Here is a 23,353-nt window from a genome sequence, read left to right as displayed (position 1 = left end):
AAGCAACTTATTTCTCTAGATTCTTGCCCTCCCCATCCTCAAAGTTGATTACAGACCCCTGAGTGCAAGCTATACTATAGGCTACTTATTACCATGTGGCCTAGAACCTCCCTTCCCTCTGAAACCTCTAAGAAGGAACCATCACTCTGCCCCATGGGCCTTGTTTTGGGACACAGAATAGGAATAATAGGAGGGAAAGGATCTAGGCGGAGGAGTGACAGTCACCTTCCTGCCCACATGCTGGAGACAACTGTACTGTGTATGGGGAGAGTTTGTGATCATGTAGGGCTTGGGCATGAGGAAGCAGATGCAGCTGTGGGTGTCTATGTATCTCATTCTCTGGGGCCACTTGCTCAAAAAGGATAGGCTATCTTGAGCAACAGCTGGTCTCTAACAGTCCCAGAGGTAGACGTGTCAGCAGCAGTTTCCGAGGTAGATAAGACTAGTAGTAGTTTCTAGTTTTCTGCAATCAGGGCACTCTATCAGGCCTGCACTCTCCTCAGAGCTCCCACCATGCTGCTGTCTGTCTTCTATGGCATTAATAACTCTCCTACTTAAAAAGGACAATCTGTCTCAGTGTCCCCCTTAAACCCCAAAGGTGAAACTTTCCAGACACTTCCTGATATTCATGCAACTGTGGAATCTCCTCCCCTCAAGTGTGACTAATTTTAGCCAAGGAGAAAATGGAAAAAAAGATGGACTGTGACTTCTAACATTAGACCCCAAAGGACTATGGTTGTTTTGGTTTGGTTTGGTTTGGTTTGGTCTGGTTTGGTTTGGTTTGGTTTGGCTTGGTTTGGTTTGAGACAGAATCTCACTATGTAGCCCAGGCTAGCATCCAACTTTCCATCTGCTTGCCTTAGCCTCCCTCCTGAGTACTGGGATTACAAATATGCACCTCCATGCCCACTCAGCCTTACATACACACTTTTATTCTAATCGGCACATAGTACCTTTGCACATATCTAGACTGCAGTCTGATATTTCAATGCACATATACAATTAATAACTGATCACATTTGGCATATGTGCCACCTTAAGTATGTATCATTGATTTGTAGGGAACATCCAAGATCCTCTCTTCTAGCTATTTAAAGATGTGAGGTGAGGGGCTGGAGAGATGGCTCAGCAGTTGGGAGCACTGACTGCTCTTGCAGAGGGCCTAGGTTCGATTCCCAGTCCTCTGGTGGCTACGAACCATCCTTGACTCCAGTTCCAGGGGAGTCTGAGGCCTTCTTCTAACTGGCATTGCACGGCACGGGTGCACTCACATACTTGCAGGCAACGCACTCATACACATAGGATAAAAGTGATAAAATATTTAAAAAAAAAAAAAAAAAGATGTGAAGTGAGTCAACCACTGTGGCTTCTCTTTTTCAACCTCTCCCTGGCTCTGTTATCCTGAGAGCTTCCCGGTGGAAGCCCACTACTTAGAAAGTAGCGTCTGACCAACAGCAAGCCACGAACTGAGGCCCACCCATACAAGTTCTGTGAGCTAGAAAGGGGGTCTCAGATGCCTCCCAGTTGCATTGAAACTGTAAGAAACATTAAATATTAATCTTTTCTTTCAAACTCTGTAAAATTTGGGACTTGGTTTATAAGAAATTCTAATGTTTTAATTCCACCGGACCCTGTAAGTTTCAAGGCCCTGATGCATTCCTGAGTCTGGTGACATGGGGCGGTGGAGCTCTTCTCCCTTTGCACTGATTCTTTTTTTGGTCTTTTTAAGACAGGGTCTCCCTGTAGCCCCAGCTAGCCTGGAACTCACTACGTAGACCAGGCTGGCCTTGAACTCACAGAGATCCGCCTGCCTCTACCTCCCAAGTGCTGGGATTAAAGGTATGCGCCACCAGGCCCTCCACTGATTCTTTTAAACTAGCCAACTGGGAAAGACTGTGAGGTCAGACCCCAGCCAGTGGGGAAAAGACACAGCTCTCTTGCATTAGGGATAGACGCTCACCAAGCTTCAGGGTCTTGTGTACTTGCTGGATCTGAATGACCACTCAGGTCACCTTTTGCAAAAGTAAAATCTGCCTTGCTGAGTTACTTCCACTTTGTTCCAATGTTCTTAGTGCAGCATTGATGGGGTTCATTTTATTTCCAACAAAAGAGCTATGCCTGCCCAACTTTTAATTGAGTTCTGGGGAATCCAAATTACAGTCCTCATATTTGTGAGGCAAGGGATTTATCCACCAAGCCATCTGCCCAGACCCATCATTAGATCACCTTTTTTTTTTTGAGATGTGTAGCCCAGGCTGACCTGAGAACTTGCTATGTAGCTGAATATCACCCTGAACTTCTGATCCTCCTGCCTCAACCTCTCAAATTCTGGGATTGCAGAATTCGCCACCACACCCAGGTTATTCGGTGCTGGGGATAGAATCCAGGGCTTTTTGCCTGCTAGGCAACCCTTCTACCAACTAAGTCACATCAGCAGCCCTGATTTGTTTTATGTGACAGGGTCTCACTACATAATCCAGATTGGCCAGAAGCTCACTGTGTAGTCCAGGCTACCAGCCTCAAATACACTATCTTCATGACCCTACCTCCATAGCACTGAGATTGCAGGCATGCACTACCACGCCCAGCTGCATTAGGCTATTTATAAAGTCTGTGCCATAAGTGTGGCGAACCGCCCCCACACTGCTGGGGACACTATGCTATGTGATATATTCCTTTTCTCCCTTAAGCTAGCTTGAGTGGGTTTCTATTGCCTGAAATCAAATAAACTTTAACCCACTTAAGCCATCAAAACCAACGTTTGAATGACAGCTCTGACATTCCTCCCCAAAATCCCCCCCCGTCCCCCACCCCACAATACTGCCACCAGGTGTACAACCACAGATGGAGACTAAATGAACCCCAAGCACAGGTTCCATTATTGGTCTTTACAAACTCAATGACAACTCCAGCATGTGTCTGAAATCACAGCACTCAAGAACCGGGGAGGCAGGAGGATCATGAGTTGAAGGTTCTCCTGGGCCATGGAAGGGGAGTGCTATGTCAAACATGAAGGCTGAGGAGGTGGCTCAGTGGGTAAAGTGCTTGCTACCCAAGCATGAGGCCCTCAGTTTGGATCCTTAGCACCCACGTTAAAAAGCCAGAAGTAGAAGCTGACATCTGTAACCCCAGTCCTGAGCAGGGAAGACAAAAGAATTCATGGGGCTTGCTGACCAGTCAGTCTAACTGAATCAGACAGCTCCAGGTTCAGTGAGAGACCCTGTCTCCATAGAAGGTGGCGGCCTGGCAAGATTGCTCAGTAGTAAAGGCACCTGCCACTAAGTCTGACTGTGACTGACAACATGAGTTCCATCCCTGAGACCCATATGGTGGAAGGAGAGAGCCAGCTTCTGCCAGCTGTCCTCCCTCCTCCTCATACACACGCAATAAATTTTTAAAAACGTTTTAAAAATTAAATAAATAAGCCAGGTGTGGTGGTGCACGCCTTTAATCCCAGCACTTGGGAGGCAAAGGCAGATGGATCTCTGTGAGATCAATGCCAGCCTGATATACACAGTGAATTCCAGGCCAGTCAAGGCTACATCCTGTCTATAAATAAATAAATAAATAAATAAATAAATAAATAAATAAATAAATAAATAATTGGTTTTTGGCCTTTTTGAGACAGGGTCTCTCTGTAGCCCTAGCTGGCCTGGAACTCACTATGTAGACCTGGCTGGCTTTGAACTCATAGAGATCCACCTGCTTCTGACTCCGTGCTGGGACAAACAAAAATTTCCAAAAGAAACCTAGTCACATAGTTTGTGAGGGTGATATTGCTGGCTGATCTTGAGGGGAGGGGTCTAAGGCAGAAGAGAGCAGTTTTGTCATTTCTAACAAAAATTATGTATAGTACACATAATGTTAATAACGGAGCCGGCTTCTGAGAATCCACCCTGGACCACAACGAAAAGAGAGGGATGTCTCGCAGCACCGGGTCAGGATCGGGACATCCCGCATCCGTGCATTCCCAGCCGCGCTCCGCCCCTGCCCTTGCAGCATCCAGCCTCGGGCCACCAGGAGAGGGCCATTAGCCAAGGTTCCAAGGCCCTGGGGCTCACTGGACAGCACGGATCCCCAGGAGCCCCTCGGGGGCAGGGCGAGACAGCGATCTCAGCTCCTCCACTCCTCAGGAGGCCGCCAGGAGAGCGCCCAGACAGGAAGGGACCCAGGTCAGGTCCCGAGGTCGCGTCCACTCCGATGGATGGAGGAATCTCTCCACTGACCCTGTCCCTGGGGTAGGGCCACCGGGAGTCCCTGCGTCCCTTCCCAGACTCTTCCACCACGCAGGGTGCCTTTAAACTCAATTTTACAAGCGCACTTTACAAAGCCACAAATTGCACCTTAAAGACTTTGCTTTGGAAGTGTTCTTTTTTTTTTTGTATTAAATAATTTTTAAAGATAGCATAACAAAGAAACGACTTTCATTTCTGCAATTTTATACATACTTTGTCGTCATGGAAACAGTCTTCTGGGCTGGCGAGGTGGCTCAGTGGGTAAAAGTGCTTGCAGTCGAGCCTGACGACCTGAGTTCCACCCTCCAGAACCACGCGTTGGAAGTCGTCCCCTGACCTCCACGCCCCCACACACATACACATCATACACACATCGTAAGAATACATAATATTTAATTTAGCTTAGAAAAAGAAACGGGGCTAGTGAGATGGCTCAGTGGTTAAGAGCACTGACTGCTCTTGCAGAGGACCCGGGTTCGATTCCCAGCACCCACATGGCGGCTATGCACTGTCCTTAATTCCAGTTCCAGGGGAATCTAAAGCCCTCTTCTGACCTCCCCGGCATTGCACGACATGGGTGAACTCATACACATAAAGTAAAAATAATTGAAAAAAAAAACAAACGGGCCATCCGGAAACATACACAATGCCCAGATCCACACGTGCTCACAGTAGCCCCTGCAGCAAAGTATCTGTATTTTTTATTTCCTCTGACTGGCAGCCCCCTTGCAAAATTTGTGCTTCCAAACTCTCAGAGAGCTGTTTCCTGATTTAGCAACTTAGGAGCTTACCATAGTCAGCAGTGGCCACTGTCCAGCTTAATTTTTGGTGTGAGTCACTTTTGCAATTGTCAGGCTTTAAAAAAAACAAAAACAAAAACACTCTATATAGTCTGTTTCTTCGGTTTCAGATTGTTTCTCTTGAAAGACTGAACACATCACACATCTGGTCTTAAACAATAACTGTTTAAATGTACATAGCAAAAAAAATAGACCAATTAGACTGACAAAGCACTGTATGAAGAAAAGGGATCTTTTAAAGGAGAGCCCACCTCTTAGGCATCCAATTAAAAATCATAATTAAGGGTGCTGGAGAGACGGCTCTGCACTTAAGAGCACTGGAAGCACATTCCCCACATCACAACCATTAGTAATTCCAGTTTCTGGGGATCCAGTGCCCTCTTCTGGTCTCTGCAGATATTGCACACACAGATGCATTTATATACATGCAGGCAAAACACACAAAATTTAAAAAAAAAAGATTTTTTATTTGCAATTAAGTTACTTCTCAAAAACTGGCTAGCATGTGGGGCTGGGGAGATGTTAAGGCCATAAGGTGTTTTTCAGGCTGTCACAGGAACGTGCGTTCAGATCCCTAGCACCCAGGTAAAAAGCCAGACCAAGCTGAGCACACCTGGAATGCCAGGACTGGGGAAGCTAAGACAGGAGGACCCCTGGAACTTACTGGCTATCCAGGCTAGCCTAATCAGTCAGAGACCATGTCTCTAAAACAAAAAGAAACAAAGCAAAACAAAACGGGAAGAATTGAAAAAGACGCGTAACTTGGATTTGTACACAAACACACACCTGGGGACACATACACACACGCACGGTTAACTTTGAGTATTGATGTGACATTTTTACCTTACACTGTTTTGTAGTCCTTGGTAGTAATCAGCAATCTTTTTCTACTTGTTAGTTTGTGTTGGGTTTTTGTTTTTTTGAAACATGGTCTCCAAACTTTAGTCCAGGCTGGTTTAGAACTCACTGTGTAGCTCATCATGGCCTTAAACTGAGTGCAATCAGCCTCCTGAGTGCAAAGATTATAGGTATGAGCTTACTTACAAATATTTTATTTGTTTATTTATTGAGACAAGGCATCACTATGTAGCCCTAACTAATTGGAATTCCCTATGTAGACCAGGCTGGCCTTGCTGAATTAAAGGCCTGTGTCACCACTCCCAGCAAGATTTATTTCCACCTTTTTGAAAAAGGGTCTCTCTTTTGTTGTTTTCCACTGCATACACCAGCTTATGTACGGCCAGAGAGCTCCTGTCCCTGCCTCACATCTTGCCTCAAAAGTGCTAGGATGACAGATATGTGTTATCAGCATCTGGTTTACACAGGTTCCAGAGAACTGAACTCTGGCCCTCATGCTTGTGGGGCAAGCACTTGACACACTGAGCCTCTCTGAAGGCCCTCTACATACACATTTATTATTTTATTTTATTTTATTTTTATTTTTTTGGTCTTTTTTGAGACAGGATCTCCCTGTAGCTCCAGCTGTCCTGGAACTCACTCTGTAGACCAGGCTGGCCTTGAACTCACAGAGATCCGCCTGCCTCTGCCTCCCAAGTGCTGGGATTAAAGGCATGTGCCACCATGCCCAGCTGTTTATTATTTATTTTTATTTTATGTGCATGAGTGCTTTGCCTGCATGTATATAAGTGCACCACATGTGTGTGATGCCTGCAGAGGCCAGAAGAGGGCATTGGATCCCCCAGAACTAGAGTTAGGAATGGTTTTTAACCACCATGTGGGTACTGGGAACTGAACCTGGGTCCTCTGCAAGAGCAACCAGTGCTCTTAACTGCTGAGCTGTCTCTTCAGACCTACATATATATTTTTGAACTGGGCTTTTCTCCCTCTTTTGCAAATCCAGCCAGTGGCTTCAGTACTACCCTGGGGATGGCTCTCTGTTTTGCTCTTTCAGCTCTGGGCCCTAAGCTGTCTCTCTAGCCATATTCCCGTGGCACTTCAAGGCTGCGGGGCTGACTTACAGAGGTCACGTTCTAGCACTGGCCATCATCACTGTGACACATTCACAGCAACAGCTAGCATATGTCCAGGGCCCTGATCCTCACTTTTTCTCCATGGTGTTAGGTAGGAGCAGCAGTAATATTAGACTCTATAATCTCTAACACAAAATTCCTGGAGCCATATGCTCTGGGAGTACAGACCTTTTATGTTTATTTAATTTTTTTAAAGTTTATTTATGAGGCTGAAAGGATAAAGTTTATTATGGGATTACTCTTGGGTTCAGTTCCCAGCACCCACATAACTCCAGATCTAAGGGATCCGATACCCTCTTCCGTCCCCGAGGGCACTGCATCCATTGTATTTGCATACGTGTAGGCAAAACACTCATCACATGAAATAAAAATTAAGCAAGTACTAGTGGTCTATGCCTTCAGTCCCAGCACTCAAGAGGCAGGGGCAAGACAGTCTGTGAGATTGAGTTCAGCTTTGTTTGTATGTTTGTTTCTGAAACAGGGTCTCCCTGTAGTCCCAGCTGGCCTGGAACTTGCTGTGTAGACCAGGCTGGCCTTGAACTTACAGAGATCACCTGCCTTTGCCTCCCAAGAGGGTGAGACACTCCAGATGCCGACCAGGATATGACCTGGCATCAATTCTGTAGTTACCAGCAGCAAGACCAGACAGCACCTGGAAATATTTCCACCAGCCCAGGAGCCAAGAGCATTTCTATAATGCCTAAACTTCTTCCATGGAACCTTCGCCTGCTATAATAAGAGGCAGCAATGATGAGAAGAAAAGTCTGGAACAGAAAGCCCAATAGAAATCCCTGTTGCTGCTGTGTTGGTTGGGGCTGTAGGCAGGATGCCATAGTGCCTGGAGCTTGGAACAGAGTCTCAAAATATGTTCAAGAGGAGGCTGGAGAGATGATTCATTGGTTAAGAGCACTGGCTGTTCTTCCAGAGGACCACGGCTAGGTTCCCAGCACCCACCTGGAGGATAACAACTGTCCATAACTTCAGTTCTAGGGGATTCATGTGTACATGGGTACACTCACGTGCAAGCAAAACATACACATAAGAATAAATTAATTTTTTTTGGTCTTTTTTGAGACAGGGTCTCCCTATAGCCCCAGTTGACCTGGAACTAGCTATGTAGACCAGGCTAGCCTTGAACTCACAGAGATCTGCCTGCATCTGCCTCTCCAGTTCTGGGATTAAAGGCATGTGCCACCACACCCGGCTAAAATAAATTAGTTCTAATTTTTTTAAATTTATTATTTTTACTTTATGTGTATGAGTGTATTGCCTGCATGTATGTGAGTTCACCCACGTTGTGCAATGCCACAGAGGTCAGAACGGGGCTTCGGGTTCCCCTGGACTGGAATTAAGGACGGTTCGTAGCTGCCATGTGGGTACTGGGAATCAAACCTGGGTCCTCCGCAAGAGCAGTCAGTGCTCTTAACCACTGGACACTAAAAAAAAAAAAAAAAAAAAAAAAAAAAAAAACCCAAAAAGCCAAAAGAGGAAGTAAGCTAAAAAAAAATTTTTTTTTTAGGACTGGTGTGTGGCACATGCCTTTAATCCCAGAAATTGAGAGAGGCAGAGGCAGGTGGATCCCTGTGAATTCAAGCCCAGCCTGGTCTACATAGTGAGTTCCAAGCCAGCTGTCTTCAAAAATAAAACAAAACAAAAAAAACTCAGAATGTTTTCATATTGGTTAACTAAATTCCTTATCTCTCTCTTCTCTAGCCTGTGGACTTAGTAAATAAAATTACCATAGTCTTAATTTTTCTTTTATGACTCATAGCTTTAATGTCTTGATTAATTGATTATGATTCTAGGAATAGAACCCAAGGCCATAGGCATGGTAGAAAAGCCCTCTACTGCTGAGCCACGCCCCAGCCCCTCACTGGGGGATTCTAGGCAGGTGCTCTACCACTGAGCCACGCCCCAGCCCCTCACTGGGGGATTCTAGGCAGGTGCTCTACCACTGAGCCACGCCCCAGCCCCTCACTGGGGGATTCTAGGCAGGTGCTCTACCACTGAGCCACTCCCTCAGTCCAGTGTCTCTCTCCCTATTTTTCCCCATTGTTTGTTGGTTTGTTCATTTCAGACAGTTTCATTCTGTAGTTTTTGCTGGCCTGGGATTCACTATGTAGCCCAGGCAGGCATCAACTCGCAGCAATTCTCCTGCCTCTGTCTCCATCCCCAAGCGCTGTGATTTATCTGTTTGTGTTCTTCTGGCCCTTTGATTGACTCTTTTTTATGGAGTCAGTTCTATTTAATGCTCTTGTTTACTCTGGTGTTTCTCTCACACTAGTGTGGAAACACTTGTGTAGCCTTGTTAGCCAATCTCACTATCAAACTAGAGGCTGGCTAGGAGGCTCTGGGTTTTTGCTGGAATGATGCTTTGTGAACAAGTCACTGGTGTATGGTTTGGAACAGCTACTAAAGATAGTCCTTATTTTCTTCCTGGCTCTTCTTGCTCTGTTTCAGGGAATGACTGACCATATTCAGTGTCAGCCTGGCCTTTTGCAGGGAGCCCCCACCCAGACACCAGAGCAGGAAAGACTTCCCACAGGATACCAGGAGCATTGGCATGTCCCACATGCCCCATGTGATACTGCTTTCCCTGTGTGAACATGGAACATCCTGAGACATCTGTGGCAGAGGAGGACACAGGGGACAGAGCAGGGAACCAGGGGACAGAGCGCAGGGAACCAGTGGACAGGGTTTTCAAAATGGACTCAATCTGGGTATGATGGCACACCTGAAATACCAGCACTTAGGAGGGAGACAGGAGACTCAGATGTTCAAGCAAGCCTTAGCTACATAGTGAGTTAGAGGCTAGTCAGGGCTGTGTGAGATTCTGTCTCAAAAAACTAAACAAACAAAAGAATTAAAAGAGAGGGAGTCAAGTAGAGAAAACCCTGAAGGCATGACCAGGAAACTGTTCTTTGGAAGAATTGTAAAAGATTGGGGCTGGGGAGGTGGGTCAGTGGGTGAAGTGCTTCCTCTGTAAGCTTGAGGCCCTGAGTGAATGCTCAGCACCCACATTTAAAAACAAACAAATAAACAAAAACTAGGGCCAGGACTGGTGGTGCACGCCTTTAGTCCTAGCCCTTGGGAAGCAAGGCAGATGTATCTCTGTGAGTTTGAGGCCAGCCTGGTCTACATAGTGAGTTCCAGGTCAGCTGGGGCTACAGATAGACCCTGTCTCAAAAAAGACAAAAAAACAACAACAACAACAAAAACTAGGCATGGTGCGTGAGCCTATGACCCTATCGCTTGGTGGGGGACAGACACGGGAGGTTCCCAAAGGCCCATTGACCAAGCGGCCTAGCCAATTGCTGAGCTCCAGGTTGAGGTCAGTGGTTAAGAGCACTGGCTGCTCTTCCAAAGGATCCAGGTTCAGTTCCTAGCACCCACATGGTGGCTGACAACAACCTGGAATTCCATCTTCAGGGGATCTGACACCTTCTTCTGGCCTCCAAGGGCATCTGCACACATGTGGCATGCATTCACAAAGAAATAGACACACATATGCACACACACCCACAAATAAATTAAAATAAATATTTTTTTAAAAGAAGCAGCAGCCGGGAGTGATGGCATGCCTTCAATCCCCGCACTCGAGAGGCAGAGGCAGGTGGACCTCTGTGAGTTCAAGGCCAGCCTGGTCTACATATCGAATCCCAGGCCAGCTGGGGCTACAGGGAGACCCTGTCTCAAAAAGACCAAAATAAAATAAAGAAGAAGCCAGATGTGGTGGTACAGGCCTTTAATCCCAGCACTCAAGAGGCAGAGGCAGGCAGAGCTCTGTGAGATTTAGGCCAGACTGGTCCACACAGTGAGTTCCAGGCCAGCTGGGGCTACAGGAAGACCCTGTCTCTGGATAAAGGCACTTTTTACCAAGCCTAACAACCTGAATTCAATCCTCAGGTCCCACATGATAGCAGAGGAGAACTGACTCTCACAAGTTATCTTCTGACCTCTACACATGCACATAGTATGCACACATACAGTTACACAAAACATAAATAAAATGTAATTTTAAATTAAGAAAAAAAGATGGCGATCAATTGATAACATTTGACATTGACCTCTAACTCTACCTGCATGCATGTGCACACACACACAGACACACATACACACACAAGAACTTTAAAAGGTTATCCACAGGACAGGGGCTAGAGGCACTTCTGTGCAGGCCTGATGTCCTAAGTTGGAGCCCCAGATCCCACAAAGTGTCAGGAGAGAAGTGATTCCAGAGAATGTTCTCTATAGGCACACCATGGCATGTATGTGCCTGCATTCAAATATACATGTATACATACACACATACACATATGTACACTCATATACATTCATGTACATATATACACACATATACACAGGGAGTTGTGGGTTGCTTCACCAGAGAAGAACACGCAAAGTTTTGCCAAATGAAAGTCCTTACTATCCAGGGCTACTACACAAGGGTGTCGGAACCCAAGTGTGTAGCACTGAGCCATCTCTAGGTTAAGTTTTCTTTTTTTATTTTTATTTTATGTGTATGTGTGTATTGCCTGCATGTAGGTAACTGCATCCGTGTCGTGCAATGCCCATGGAGGTCAGAAGAGGCTGTCAGATCCCCTGGGACTGGAGTTATGGACAGTTGTTAGCTTCCATGTGAGTGCTAGGATTCGAACCCAGGTCTTTTGCAAGAACAACCAGTGTTCTTAACCACTAAGTTATCTCTCCAGCCCCAGGTTAAGCTTTTATACAGAGAAACCATAACCAGGTGTGAAAAGTTTAAGTTCCCAAGCTTACAGGTGGAGAGCCCATAGTCCTCTTAACAATTTCTATTCTAAGTAACAATTACTATTTTGCAGAAGCAAACCAAGTATAATCTACTGAAGCCATAAATCTGCAGTTAGCAGGTGCACTGTGGGACACTCTGACCTGTTCCCGAGACAACTGGGATCCAGCTGACATGTGTTCCCATACCCTGGGCCAACTGCCTGATAATTTCAGAGACTAGAGTCAGTCTAAAATTTAACATGGCGTAGCTATGGTCAAGAAAGTGCCCTATTAGAAAGGCTGCACATATATACTTGTGAACACATAGGCACATACATACACAGGTACACAAGTGCACACATAGGCACATACATACACAGGTACACAAGTGCACACATAGGCACATACATACACAGGTACACAAGTGCACACATAGACACATACATACACAGGTACATATACACACGTGCACACATAGGCGCATGCATACACAGGTGCCCCCCCACACACTCAGGCACACAGACTGTCAACACCTGGTAGTCAGGAATTCTCAGGAATTGCTGTGGGGAAGGGCATGTGGCAGGATAATGTTAGAAAACTATTGGGCATTTTCTTGTGCAATGAAATGTACATTACCCTATCACCCAAGAATTCCACTCCTAGGTGGAGAAAAACACAACTCATGTCCACACAGACACTTGTATATAAATACTTATAACAGCTTCATTCATAACAGCTCCAAGCTGGGAACAATCCAAGTGTCCATCATGGTGATGGTGGTTTATCTGATCAGTGGCATATTACTCAGCAACAAAAAAGGAATGAGGCACGGATGAATGTGTCCAACAATGTGGGTGAGTCACACAGGATACCAGAGTGAGTGAATACATGCTATATGTGTCAATCAGAGTCTAACCAGGAGAATAATGTTTGTGACACAGAATTATTACTAACTATAACAGGATTAAAAGGAAATCAGTTTCTAGGGCATTGACAGCGAGAACATTGACTATAGAAATAGCAGATAGAAATAGGTTTGTGGTACACACCTGTGATCCCAGCACTTGAGAGGCTGAGGCAGAAAGATGAATAGTTTGAGGTGGGCAACACAGCAAGACCTTGTTCTCAGAAAAGTCAGAAACCAAGACAAAGCAAAACAAATCGGGGGCGGGGCAGTCAGCAGATGGCTCAGCACTAATAACACTTGCTGTCAAGCCCGATAACCTGAGTTTGATCCCTGGGGCCCTTATGGTGGAAGGAGAGAACTACATCCCTCAAAAAAAGAAAAAAAAAGAAGGGAGGGAAGGGAAGAAGGGAAGGGAGGGGAGGGGAGGGGAGGGAAGAAGGGAAGAGATGTTTGTGACAGAATTATTACTAACTATAGGAGGGTCGGAGGGACGCAAAGAAAAAAAGAGCAGCATTAAGACACAGGCAGTTCTCCTAGGTCTAATGTAGAGAGGCTAAGAAAAGACCTCAGCCTCAGGCTGTGATGGGATTTGCCAGAAGTCCACAGCTGGTAGGATGCCAGACAAAACAGCGAACAGTGTCTGAGCCACACGGCGCGGGACAGATGCTGGAGAAACTTCCGCAGGAGCCGCCCTGGAGCAGCCCGACCCCGGCCCTGCCACGCTTCTCCTGTGCCCTCTGCTGGAAACGCGGCATCGCGGCAGCCAGTAGGGAAAAAAGACTTAAAGGGACAAACTTCCAGTTCCTTGGCTTTGAACACAAGCTAAAATGGATAATTAGCGTAGTTCTATAACAGCTACGACCTGTCTGTCATCTCAGCACTTAGAAGGCTGAGGCAGGAGGATCACCGCAAATTCCAGGACAGCCTGGACTACAGTGAGACCCTGTATCAAAAAAGAAAACAAGGGGGCTGGAGAGATGGCTCGGCGGTTAAGAGCACCGGTTGCTCTTCCAGAGGACCTGGGTTCAACTCCCAGCACCCACATGGCAGCTAACAACCATCTGTAACTCCAGTTCCAGGGGATCCAACAGCCTTCTGACCCTCTTGAGCACTGCATGACACAAGTGCACTTATACACATGCAGGCGATACACTCATATCACATAAAATAGAAATAAATTTTATAAAAAATTTTTTTGGTCGTTTTGAGACAGGGTCTCCTTGTAGCCTCAGCTGTCCTGGAACTCACTATGTAGACCAGACTGGCCTTGAACTCTCAGAGATCCACCTGCCTCTGCCTCCCAAGTGCTGGGACTAAAGGCATACGCCACCGCACCCGGCATAAATAATTTTTTTTAAAAAGAAAACAAATGAAGGGGCTAGAGAGATGGTTCAGCAGTTAAGAGCACTGGCTGTTCTTGCAAAGGACCAGAGTTCAATTCCCAGCACCTACATAGTGGCTAACAGCCGGCTGTAACTCCAGTGCCATGGGAATCTAATTCCCTCTGCCGTCCTCCGTGGGCACTGCACAACATGGGTACTTACATACTGGCATAATACTCATAAAAATAAAATAAAAATAAATTTAATTAAAAACATAAAACACAACACCAACAAGATAAAAACCACCAAGGAACACCAGAAAAGAAAACTTGAGGGCTGGGGAAATGGCTCAGCAGGTAAACGTACTTGCCGCCAAGCCTGATGACCTGGTTCCATCCCCAAGATCCACATTCTGGAAGAAGAGAATCAAGTCCTGAGAGTTGTCTTTTACCTCTACACACATCTTGTGGAACACACACACACACACACACACACACACACACACACACAAGTAAATGAAAAACTTTTATTTTTATTTTATGTGTATGCGTGTATTGCCTGCATGTAGGTAAGTGCACCCGTGTTGTGCAGTGCCCATGGAGGAAAAAGAGGCTGTTGGATCCCCTGGAACTGGAGTTAAAGACAGCTGTTAGATGCCTTATGGGTGCTGGGATTCAAACCCGGGTCTTCTGCAAGAACAGTCAGTGTTCTTAACCGCTGAGCCATCTCTCCAGCCCCTAAACATTTTAAAAAAAGAAAGAAAACTTGGGGGTGGACAGATGGCTCAGCAGTTAAGAGCACTTGCTGCTGTTGCAGAGGACCCGAGTTCAGGCCCCAGCACTCATGTCAGGTGGCTCACAACCACCTGTAACTCCAGCTCCAAGGGATTTGACACCCCCTTTTGGCCTCCATGGGTATGGCACACACACACATAGAGGCACACAGACATAAAAAGTCTTTTTAAAAACTTTAAACATGGGGCTAGAGAGATGGCTCAGTGGTTAAGAACACTGACTGCTCTTTCAGAGGACCCGGATTCGATTCCCAGCACCCACATGGCAGCAACAAACTGTCAACTACAGTTCCAGGGGAATCTGAAGCCCCCTTCTGACCTCCGTGGCATTGCATGACATGGATGCACTCACATACATGCAGGCAATACACTCATACACATAAAATAAAACAGTGTTAAGAACACTGGCTGTTCTTCCAGAGGACCCAGGTTCGATTCCCAGCACCCATATGGCAGCTAACAACAGTCCATAATTCCAGTTCCAGTCTATCCGATGCCCTCTTCTGACCTCCGAGGGCATTGCATGACACAGGTGCACCTACCTACATGCAAGCAATACACTCTTACACATAAAATAAAAATTATAAACAAAATATCAAAAAACTTTAAACATTTTTAAATTTTTAAAAAATGCCATGCTGCGGAGGTCAGAAGAGGGCTTCAGATTCCCCTGGAACTGGAGTTAAGGACTGTTCGTAGCCACCATGTGGGTGCTAGGACTCAAACCCAGGTCCTCTGCAAGAGCAGTCAGTGCTTTTAACCACTGAGCCATCTCTCCAGCCCCTAAACATATTTTTAAACTAAATTATATTTTAAAAGAAAAAAGAAAACTCGAATTTAGAATTGGAGAATGTGGCTGCCTTGTCTCAAAAGAATAAATACAGACAGGGAGGGAGGGAGGTACACAGATAAGTAGACAGGATTTTCTTATCTTCTGTGGCTCTGGGGAACTGCCTGGGCTCAGCCAACTAGTCCACACTCAGGGGAAGGAGGCTGGGTCACCTGAGGGCTTCTCGCAGTTACCTGTAGCCCGAGTTTGGGAAGACCAGCGAAGCTGAGGCTGAAACAGCTGGTCCATCTGGGCACGCCTCCTTGTTGTCTACCCACCAGAGTGACCCCAGGGCAGCAAGCCTTCAACAGCTGACTGATTTAGGCAGGGGTGTGAGGGAGCCAGCTCGGACTGGCTCAGGTTGATTCACTGCGTACATCTCTTTCCAATCCCTCAGTTCAGAGACTTCACAAGCACAGCTTGGAATCAGCCTTGGGTATGATTTATACTCCAGTGTGGAAAATGTTATAAACCCAAGCTCTGACTACTCTCCAGAGAACCAGTTATTAACCACTTAGCAACACTTCAATGGGCTCAGGGTTCCTGAGAAACATGACACAAGGGAGAGTCAAGCAGAAACATCTTTTAGGCTCACCTGTGAAAACCCTTAGCAATGTCACTTCTCCACACAGTGCCCTGAACTGTGAGACATCTGCCAGTGCCAGAGGGAGAGAGACTGTATGACAAAGTGGCATTATGGAACAGTGTGTCAGATAGAAAATGCCACCATAGCCATTTTTGGAATGTACACTCATGGGTCCTTGGAATTGGAATGTTGGTAGCATCCCCGGTTACCATGCCAACCAGTAATAACTTCCCCACAATCACAGGAACTTGCTACCCACTGGCTAGGTTAGAAGGCAGTATCTGGCTTCTCCAGCCCCAAACTGACCCAGAGATTAACATTTAGCCTTCAGACTAAATGAGGTATTGTGCACATCCCAAAGAGGCTTGTAGTTCTTACAGTACAGAGCACGAGTCTTGAGATTTGCTCGGCTTGGCCTTGTCTTTTTTCTTTTCCCCCTCCCTCTCCCTCTCCCTCCATCCCCCTCCTTCCTTCTCTCTCTCTCCCTCTTCCTTTCTTTCCCCAGAATCCAACCCAGGGCATCATGCAAACCAGGCAAGGGCTTTACCACCAAGACATGTACTCTCAGGGACCCAGCTCAACAGATGGCTCCTCATTTTTTTTGGACAGGGTCTCCCTGTAGCCCCAGCTAGTACTCACCATGTACACTAGGCTGGTCTCAAATGCACAGAGATCTGCTTGCCACTGCCTCCGGAGTGCTGGGATTAAAGGCCTGTACCACCATGCCCTCCTTATTTTATTTTTTGAGACAGGGTTTCATACAGCCCAGGCTGGCCTTGAATTCAATCTGTAACTGAGGATGGATGACCTTGAACTTCTGATCTTTCTGCCTTCATCTCCCAAGTGTTAGGATTACAAGTTTAAAAGTGTTTACAAGTGTTCTTCAGCATGTGTGGCCTTGGGTGTTTTTTTGTTTTTGTTTTTTTCCTTATTGAGACTAGGGCTCCCTGTAGCCCCAGCTGGCCTGGAACTGACTATGTAAACCAGGCTGGCCTTGAATTCACAGAGATCTGCCTGTCTCTGCCTCCGGAGTTCTGGAACTAAAGACAGGTGTTGTACCTCTGAGCCATGTACCCAGCCCCTCACTGGGGCAGGGGGGCAGTTCTAGGCAGGTGCTCTACCACCGAGTCATACCCATCCTCACATTCATTAGGGTATCTTTATTGATTTCTTTATGGAAGCCATCAAAGTATGCAGTGTGCAAAAGAAACAATTTCTGCTCTCCCATTGATTTTAGTCAGATTGAGGAGAGATAATAAAGAATGTACATGATGAATTAGAGTTATTCCTGTGGAATGCTAGATGGTGATACAGAGTCTTAGAGGAGCCTGAAGAGGTAGCTCAGTTGTTAAAGTGCTTGCCTAGCATGCCCTGCAGGGGTTCACTCCCCAACACAGCATAGGTTGGGTATGGTAGCACAAGCCTGTGATCCCAACACAGCAGAGGTGGAGATGGCAGGATCAGAAGTTCAAGGTCATCTTCAGTTACAGAATGAGTTGGAAGCAAATAAAAAGGGTGAGCTGGAGATATGGCTCAGCAATTAAGAGCACTGCTGTTCTTGTAGAGGACCCAGATTCAGTATGAAGTGCTCAGATGGCAACTAATAGCTGTCTGTAACTCCAGTTCCAGGGGACTCAACCCCCTGTTCTCGCCTCTGTGTGCATTGCATACACAGGGTACACTTGCTTGCTTACAGGCAAAACAGTCTTACACATTTAAAAAAATTTTTTGACAGGGTCTCCCTAGTCCCAATCCGTCTGGAAGTCACTATGTGGACCAGGCTGGCCTCGATCTCACAGAGATCCACTTGCCTCTGCCTCTTGAGGGCTGGGGTTAAAGGCTCGCACCACCATACCTGGCATAAAAACTTGTTTTTAAAAAGTAAAAACCAGGACCAGGCATGGTGATACACACCTTTAATCTCAGCACTCAGGAGGCAGAGGCAGGTGGAACTCTGGGAGATCGAAGCTAGATTGGTCTATATATCAAGTTCCAGGCCAGCTGGGAATAGCAAGTTTGAGGCCAGTCTGCACTACATGAGACCCTGTCTCAAAAAGCACTAGAGGGAGTGAAATAGAACAAAGGTGATGGGGACATGGGTCAGCAGATGATGCACAATGTGAGCAATGGATCTGTTGCTCCCAGGCTGATGGCTGCAGCTGGGGCTTAGGGGAGGGTGGAGGGACAGTGGTCTGGATGCAGCTCCAAGGAGCAAGGACATCTCCTGGCTTGGAAGGAGCACAAAAGCTGGGCTGACAAAATGTTCAAAGAAGGCAAGGAAATGGACTTTGCTGGATGTACACTGTGAATTCCAAGGCCCAGGGACTGGCACAGGTTGGGGGATAGGCAGAAATGGTTTCTCCCTCAGAGAACTTTGTGTTTGTTGGTTTTTTTTGGATTTATTTTAGACAGGGTCTCACTATTTAGGTCTCACCTGGCTGGCCAGGAATTGGCTATGTATAGACCAGGCTGGCCTCAATCTCAACAGAGATCCGCCTGCCTTTGCCTCCCAAGTGCTGGGACTACGGCGCGCAACACCACACCAGGCTTTTTGTTTTTTGACAAGATCTCACTATGTGAGCCAAGCTGGCCTTGAACTCACAACAATCCTCCTGCCTCAGCCTCCAGAATGCTGACATTAAAGGCAAGAAGCCTTGGTCCGCCTGGAACTCCCAGTCTAGCCCAAGCTGGGGAGCCTGGGGCCTGGGGGCGGGGCCCAAATCTTTGAGGGCGGGACCCTACGGTGGGCGGGGTCCATGGTCCGGTGCGGGGGAGCGGGGAGGAGCCTAATGCATTGACGGCAGGATCTATGGGCGGAGCCTACTAGTGGGCGGGGTCTTGAGCCGCTGGGGAGCTCACCGCTCTGGGGGCGGGGCCTTATGATGGGCGGGACCTATGAGCAGGCAAGGAACGGAGCGTTCCGAGGGCGGGACCCACTGCTGGGTTGGCGGGGCCGAGGGACTTACTTTGCGAGGCAGAGTGGGCGGAGACAGAGCAGATCGAGTCAGGGGGCGGGGCTGAAGAGCTCAACCTGGGAAAGCAGGCCCGTAGGGCGTGGCCCAGGGGAGAAGCTAGGCGCTGGCTGGGACAAAGCCGATTGGACACTAGTGGGAGTCGGAGTTTGCCTAAGAGGCTAAGTTGGGCTGTGGAAGAGCAAAACTAAGGAAGTGGGCGGGGCAAGGCAGGAAGTTGGAAACCTGATGGCAGTAGAAGTCAGTGACATAAAACGGTAGGCAGAATTTAGGAAGTGGAACGGAGGGGGATGAAGGAGCAAGTGCGTTTGAGAAAAAGCTGAATGGATGAGCGGGTTGAGTGATGCTCTGGTGGAGCCAGAAATACAGGATCTTGGCTAATAGGATCAGTAGAAGCAGCCAGAATGAAGAGTACTGGGAAGGAGCTGATGGGCGGGGCAAATTGGGAGGTCGCTGGCCGGGCCAATGCCTTATATTCAACCAGACTGTATTCTGCCAGAGGATTTCAGAGGCTGGGAAGTGGAGCACAGCGAGAATGGCTGGAAAAGAACTTGACACTGGTGCCAGGTGCTCCTCCCCAGCCTTGCTTCACCACTTTTTTTGAGTGAGCGGCTTCTGATGCCTGGGGCGAGAGTCCAAAGAGGGAGAGGGACCTTACCCTAGCGTGCTCATCCCTACCTCACTCTTCGCTTCCCACTTTCCTTCATTCTTAATCAACAAATATTGGTTGAGGATTTTCCAGGTGCCCAGGTTCCAGGCACTGTTTCTTATGCCAGAGGTACAGGAAAAATCAGAAACATTGTCAACACCTGCTTCCTTCCTTCCTTCCTTTCTTTAGGCTGGCCAGTTAGCCCCAAAGATCTGCCTGTCTCTACTTCCTTGGTACTGAGATTGCAGATGTGCACACCACATTGGATTTCTTATGTGGGTATTGGGGATTGAACTCAAGCCCTCACACAAGTACTTAACTGAGCCCTTGGGTTGAGCCCTTGGGTTGGGGGGGTGTTGTTTTCATTTGTTTTAATTATTTTTATTTTATGAGTGTTCTGCCTGCATATACATAAGTGGTCCATGGAGGCCAGAAGAGGGCATTGGATCCCCTGGAACTGGAGTTACAGACAGTTGTTAGCTGCCACGTGGGTGCTGGGAACCTAACCAGGGTCCTCTGGAAGAGCAGCCAGTGCTCTTAACCCCTAAGTCATCTCTCCAGCCCCAAGTTTTTGGTTTTTGAGAGAGGGTCTTATGTAGTCCATGGTAACCTCTAACTCCATCTGTAGCAGAGGATAACCCTGAGCTCCTGATCCTCCTGCCTCTACCTCCTGAGATCTAGGATTACAAGCGCACACTACCACATCTGACTCTTGCTTTTTGGTTGTTGGTTTTTTTTTTTTTTTTTCTCTAGTGATTCTGGGAATAAAATCCAGGGCCTCAGACATGCTAGGCAAGCACCCTTCCTGTGAGCCATGACTCTGGTTCTGAAATCATTTTAAGTCTGTCAACAACTTATGACACTGGTATTATTCTGTTCCCAGTTTATAATAGGAAACCAGAGCATACAGAATAACACCTAAAAAGATGGTAGAACTGGCATTTTTTTTTTTCTTTTTGGTCTTTTTCCAGACCTCCCGAGTACTTGGATTAAAGGTGTGCGCCACCACGCCCTGCATAGAGCTGGAATTCGAACCTAGATAATCTCCTTCCTGAACTTCAGGGGTTCTGAGACACAAGCTAACCAACCCCAAACTCATTATGTAGATGAGGCGAGCCTTCAACTCCTGGCCCTCTTGACTCCACCTCTGGAGCTGTTGGACAGCACCTCGATTGAGATGAGTGGGCAACTGGTGAGTGAAGCAGTCAGCTCCAGCGTGACCGTGACCGCAGACGGTGACTAGGGTGGGCTGCAGCAGGGCTCAGCTCCATCCCCATAGAGTGGAACACCCTTTGTAGAGAGGTGCTTATTGATGCAGAGCCAGGGAGGGATGAGGCCTTTGAGTGCAGAGCCCCCTCCTGCTCTCCTCCCCACCCTCTTCCCAGCAGGTGTGCAGCGGTCCAAAGGAGCCCACTGTGTGGCTCCCTAACCTATTACCCCACGTAGCGCCGATCCTAAAATCCTGTGAATGCACAAGTCTTCTGATGAGCTGGCAACACTGTGCCCCAGGAACCAATGCTCAGAGGTGATGGTGTGGAGGCCCAGGGGGCACAGTTGAAGACGTGCTCCCAAGGCCCGCATGTCCTCCCTGAAGCATTTGGGTATTCTCACTGGGCTCTGGTTGTTTCTCCAAAGCAACACGTTCCTCCCCTGGGCTTGGCTCCTCCCTAGAGCTCTGGAGTTCTATCCCAATCTTACACTCCTAAGCCTTCCAGGCCCTTCCCTTAGGCTTGGCTCCGCCCCAGTACCTAGGCTCCTCCCCTCCCAGGCTTGACTCCGCTCAAAGATCAGGCTCTTCCCCTAAACGGTCCCAGACCCTACCAACTGCTGACAGGTGCAGGAAAGCTCAGCACTCAGCTTCCCTCCTCCCAATACAGGCTTCGAGGGTGGCAGGGACTGTCACCTGGCAGGTGGGGCTCGGAAGAGAATTGCTGCTGCGTCTACGGGCTTCAGTCCGCTACTGGATGTATACAAAAACGAAGTGGTCAAGCTCTTGGTGTCACCCACCTCAACTGAGAAGAGCTGCCAACAGGTGGGTCCTGACCACTTTCCTACTCTGCGCTGGCCAGCCCTAAGCACTTACACCCAACTCGCCACCTTGCTGGGTTTCAGGTCTTGATGGGGCCTGTGATAATTGCTAGCCATTATTAAGCCTTTATTACATTACACCTAGAACGTGTTCTAAGAAGCTTATAGACAAATTCATTTCATTAGCACAACAGCCTAGTCGTGCAGCATTTATTGAGTACCTGCCGTGTTCAGAGCACTGTTAAAGGTGCTGTCATGCATGAAGCAAAGTCCTTGCCTTGTTACCATCCAAGAGTTGAGAAACTGAGGAACAGGAAGGGTAGGGTAGACTGACCTAAAGTCACACTAAAGCATACAGGATCAGGCCTGGGGGTGCACACTTGAAACTCCAACACAGGAGGTTGAGGCAGGCAGGACAAGAGCTCAAGATCATCTTCAGGTTTAGTGAGTTTGAGGCCAGCCAGGGCTACCTAAAAGCCTGTCTCAGAAGAAGTAAGTTGAGTGTGGTGGTGCAACGTCTGCCCTCACTGCCAGATTGCATCATTTCTCATCAGTTCCTCAGAGACTTGTCACCACTTGCCTGGTAACATCTTCCTTTGCCATGTTCTGCCCACCTGTGAAGACCCCCTGGAGCAGAGCAAGCTGCAAGGGGACGCTCCCCTACCCATACTCCAGCTTCCCCTCACCTGTTCAACAGAACTGGTGCTAAGGCAGAGGTCTTAGCTCAGTGGCAGAGCACCTGTCTAGCATGAAGGAGGCCCTTGGTTCCAACCCCAACACCACATATTAAGACCGGGCATGGTGATCCATATCTGTAATCCAAGTACTCAAAAGGAGGATCAGAAGTTCAGGGTTATCTTCAGGTACATAGGGAGTTCCAAGCCAGCCTGGGCTATAGACTCTGCCTCAATCAATTAAAAAGTGAGGACAGACTTCTGTCTGCAAACAGTGCATGTGTCTGCCTCCAGCACTGATCCAGAGACACCCGTGGCCACACGTGTACAACCATGGGATGTCAGGAGGCCATGAGCAAGCTAAGGGTTGCACAGGGTGAAGGTGGGCTTCTAGAACCTAGCAACAAGCTATGCTACATAGATGGCTCACAGGCCAGTTTGACTTTTTTTTTTTTTTTTTTTTACTTGAACCGGTCTTATTCAGTAGCACAGGCTGGTCTGAACTTACTACATGCAGCTCAGGTTGTTCTCAAACTAGAAACAGCCCTCCTGCCTCATCCTCCAGAGTGCTAGAATTTTGGATATGAGCTACCAGCACACTAGGCTCCAGACTAGTTTATAGGCCAGCACGCGCTGGGCTCTCAGGGTCCCAGCGTGTACTCCTGGGCAGTGAAAGCTCCTCCGCTACTGAGGTCTACTCAGTCGATCCCGTCCCTATTTCACCCGTATACCTTCCTCAGGATGTGAGGTCCACTGGCCACTTGGACCACACGGGAAGCGTACGAGGAACGGCGAAAGCCAGGGTGTCCGTGAGTCGGTGA

The 23,353-nt window shown here is 47.6% G+C and overlaps 1 long non-coding RNA gene across 1 annotated transcript in view; it reads left to right on the top strand.

Moving 5' to 3' along the window:
• The first annotated feature begins 19,237 nt into the window (after nt 1–19,237).
• The window catches only part of LOC115067781, a 6,202-nt gene continuing 2,086 nt past the window's right edge, over nt 19,238–23,353 (top strand). Inside the window, exons 1-3 of the long non-coding RNA XR_003847147.1 lie at nt 19,238–19,438; nt 20,802–21,022; nt 21,708–21,862. This is a non-coding gene — a long non-coding RNA (uncharacterized LOC115067781). The remainder of the gene's footprint in view (nt 19,439–20,801; nt 21,023–21,707; nt 21,863–23,353) is intronic.

Source organism: Nannospalax galili, unplaced genomic scaffold (assembly GCF_000622305.1).
Source record: "Nannospalax galili isolate Female #2095 unplaced genomic scaffold, S.galili_v1.0 scaffold886, whole genome shotgun sequence".
NCBI lineage: Eukaryota > Metazoa > Chordata > Mammalia > Rodentia > Spalacidae > Nannospalax > Nannospalax galili.
This window is presented reverse-complemented; position numbering and strand designations above follow the sequence as displayed.